The sequence below is a fragment of the Triticum aestivum genome, chromosome 6B (genome assembly GCF_018294505.1).
Source record: "Triticum aestivum cultivar Chinese Spring chromosome 6B, IWGSC CS RefSeq v2.1, whole genome shotgun sequence".
In the NCBI taxonomy this organism is placed as follows: Eukaryota; Viridiplantae; Streptophyta; class Magnoliopsida; order Poales; family Poaceae; genus Triticum; species Triticum aestivum.
Genome location: NC_057810.1, coordinates 131,304,629 through 131,308,290, shown reverse-complemented (window position 1 = coordinate 131,308,290; position 3,662 = coordinate 131,304,629). Strand labels below are relative to the sequence as shown.

The 3,662-nt window shown below is 40.8% G+C and overlaps 1 long non-coding RNA gene across 2 annotated transcripts; it reads right to left on the bottom strand.

Moving 5' to 3' along the window:
* Positions 1–242: 242 nt before the first annotated feature.
* LOC123133747 (uncharacterized) lies at positions 243–3,550 on the bottom strand. 2 transcript variants are annotated; one of them, XR_006465379.1, is made up of 6 exons: positions 3,462–3,550; positions 2,678–2,802; positions 2,407–2,528; positions 1,609–1,716; positions 743–861; positions 243–617 (listed from the first exon to the last, which is right to left on the bottom strand). It is a non-coding gene; the product is annotated as an uncharacterized lncRNA (long non-coding RNA). The 2 variants fall into 2 exon arrangements; XR_006465378.1 differs by having other exon boundaries at positions 2,407–2,655; positions 2,749–2,802; positions 3,462–3,524.
* Positions 3,551–3,662: the final 112 nt, after the last annotated feature.

Genomic DNA, 3,662 nt, shown 5'->3' with positions numbered 1-3,662 from the left:
TTGCATACCAGTAGCATGGGTTCCCACGCTACTACTACGACGCTACAACTAACTTTTAGCAGTAGCGCATTTTTTACCCGGCGCTATAGCTAAAATAGTTAGTAGTAGCGCGGTGCCATCCGCGCTACTACTATTTAAACCCGCACTACTACTAACAAAATTGCAGTAGCGCTTCTAGTATACCAGGCTCTACTAGTATGCTAGCTACTAGTAGCATGTATTTTTCCCCAGCGCTACTGCTAACAAATTATGAATTAAAAAAATAAAAATTACATACGTTATTCATAGATAGAAATCAGGGACACGTCCAGTGCAAAATAAATTAAACACACACAACCAAAGGTGGGTACCTTCCCTAATGTTCCACCACCAGCCTAAACAGACCACTTCTCTACATGTATCTAGCAAGGCTTGGAGTTCAGACGCCGGCGGACCCAAATCCTCCCTCACACCCTGAACGATGGCATCGAGGTCCTCCACCTCGGCGACATCCGGCGTCGCGATCACATCGATGATCATCCGTGCGGCGCGGTCGCCAGGCTTCACGGCGAAGTCCACCTCTGAGTGGTTGAAGAGCACAACGCCCACCAGGCTGTCGTAGTCAATGTCCATCACCGCTACGGCCAAGTCGGGAAAGTGAAAACTTGTTAGTACGCGTCAGTGTTCAAATCCCGCAGGGTATTTTCTTTCTTTTTAGCCCATGCACATGCATCAATAGTAACAGCCGGAGGCTAGTCCTTACTTGTTGCACGAGACGTGAAGAAGGCCAGGTCCCCTCCTTGTTGCACGAACGAATCAAAGGAAGACACTACCGCGGAACATGAAGAAGGTCGGGTCCCCTCCTGTAAATAGCTCAGGTGCCTGAAGTTGCAAGGAATCTCAATACAACGAACTCATAGTAATGCATAATAACAAGAAAAAAGAAAAAAAAACATGAATCCTAAAGAAAAAAAACATGAATCCTAAAGATCATTATATGAGTCAGGATAATGTGAGTAACAGTATTCATCAATAAGAACAATGGGCTGTATGTTAAAGGATAAGAATGGCACTATAGTTACACTTCCAGGTAAACATTGCTTTACATAACTTACATTAACCATGGAGAAATCCTAAAATTCGAGCTACGAAGTAATATAGCTTCAATACACTATTAAGATGATACATTTACTACTGTAGATGTACAACATAGTTTGGATGCATGCTGCATACCAAAGGTAATCTGATCGTGTAAAAATAAAGCTACAATGCTGCACCAAGAAGTATCAATTGTTGATTTTAGAGGTATTAAACAGACACACTTCGATCACAGAGATCAATATCTACTAGAATATAGACAGGTATGTAAAAACACCAACTCTTTACATAAAAAAAAGATGGAGCAATATCTTTTTTTGCAGTATCTGCGCTGCCAAATTCGGCCAACAAAGAGCTCATATATAAACAAATTTGTAGCGGGATCAATTTCCATGGTGTCATAAGATACATAGCAAGAAAGAGAAGACTTTTCTTGAAAGTATCTCTAGATGTAAGCTAAGAGAAATTTGAGATGCAAAAATATTGGATCTATATTAAAAATGATGTGAGTAGTGAAGATATAAATGTTACCTAGCTTTGTAATGCCGACCAATATTCAGTCGGAAGTAGACATCATAAAAGAGTACCAACAGGCTGCTGTTACTTTTGTAGTTATAGCTTCTATTAATTGGCTGCTATCTGCATACATGGAAAATTTAGAAAACAATAGCTACACGATATGGAGAATAGAAAAAGGGTAGAAGTGCCAAGTGGCAACGCATACAGTATGTAAATTAGGTGCAGGTGACAAACATGCATGTATAGCGTGTAATGTTGGGAAAACCAAATCCTTAAAAGTATAGGAGTGCATAATGCCATAATCTAAGAAAATTCACTCGGTCAAGATATATTCCTGAATTGCATCTAACAATATTTGTCATTATCAATGAAGCTTGCCAAGTTCTATCATAATCATGAACTCCTTCTCAACAAAAAGAAAGATAAGGAACCTGCCAGTGAGTCTATTGGTCTTTTGTTTATTCAATGAAACATGGAGTACACACATGTCTAGATGGGAAATTTGAGTGCTGGTGGTTGTAGAAAAAGAAGTAAACACCTAAACATATATGATGAAACCAAGGATGGAGTTAGTATCAACTCGGATAAATTTGTCCCAATCCAGATGACAGTTGCAACGTTCTTAAGGAAAAATTAATATGTTGTTCGTGGACTATGTGTCTGCTTCTAGGCTACAACTCAGACACCACATTATCTATCTTCTCTGCAACAACATATTAATTCTTCATCTACATCTGTTTTAGGGACAGAATAAACTGCGACAATTATGTTCACTAAATTGTTAGCAATCTCATAGGAAACTTCACTTACAACATGCGCTGGGCAGTATGGATAGATTGCAGCAAAACGGCTCACATATTTTTTCTACAGTGTCCATCCACGTGTTGTGGCATTGGAAGAAGATCCAACCAATGATTCCATGAACTGAGAACCTGCGACACCAATTTGTTGAATATCCTCAACCACTTTATTTAATACAGAGAAAACAGAATACAAGATTAGCGAACTCGAACTCAAAGCCGAATAGAGCAAGCATCGCAAAAACTCCAATGGATTACTCTGCATCAGGGATGGCACATACTTTAGCATACTACACGGAACATATTGTTTCTCCTCGCCCGCCATAATAACGGAATAATCAGAGATATCTACCCAGTATATGTAGCATATTGTTTTAATGGCTCCGGATGGACACATCTTCATAATCTGGAAAATCAACATGTAGCATCCAACTAATTGGTTAAAGGTTTCAGAAAACACCATGTGTGCTTGTACAGTATGTAAATTTTCAGAAACACTATGGTCACATAATTGATGAACGGGATTGGTACAGTATGCATGCATGTATGAATTGGTGCTTGTGTAGCCCCATCTCCCACTCCGTAGTACAAGTATTTTTCAATTAACAATGCTATTACTGCAGTATAAAATACATACAGCAGAGACTAAAACTATTTCCGTCAGAGGTAAATCAGGTATATACTCAGATTGGTGCTTGAGCATGATCAGGTAAATCAGGTATAAAATACATACATTTTTGGTAGTGTAGCATTCCAGATTGAAGATTATGCCCATCAAGTCTAAAACAAATCCCATCACCACCACCTCTCAGTTTCGGACAGCAAGGAACACTAGAACATGTTTAAATAAAAGGGGTAAAAGAAAGCATCTTTTTCCATGGACGCTGTGAGCTAGATACCCAGCCATCTAGGAAGAGCTGGAACATTTCTCCCGCTACAGCTATCCTTCCCGGCAAACAAATACAATACCACCATGGATTCATTCACATTGTCAGGGGCAAAGGAAGGGAAGAAGGGAACAAATATTTTTGCAGGGGGAGAGGGAGAGGGAGAGGGGGCACTCACTGACGATTGCCTGGCGGTAGGCCTGGACCACGGCCCTGCCGACGACGGCGCCGCCCATGACGAGGAGCTGCCCGAGGAGCCGTCCGGCCTGCCGAATCATCCAATCGGATCATGAGCCACGCGATTAAGAAACGAGCCTTCCTAGATGAATCCAAAGCTCGAGTAGGGATCAAATCGAGAGAGAGAGAGAGAGAGAGAGAG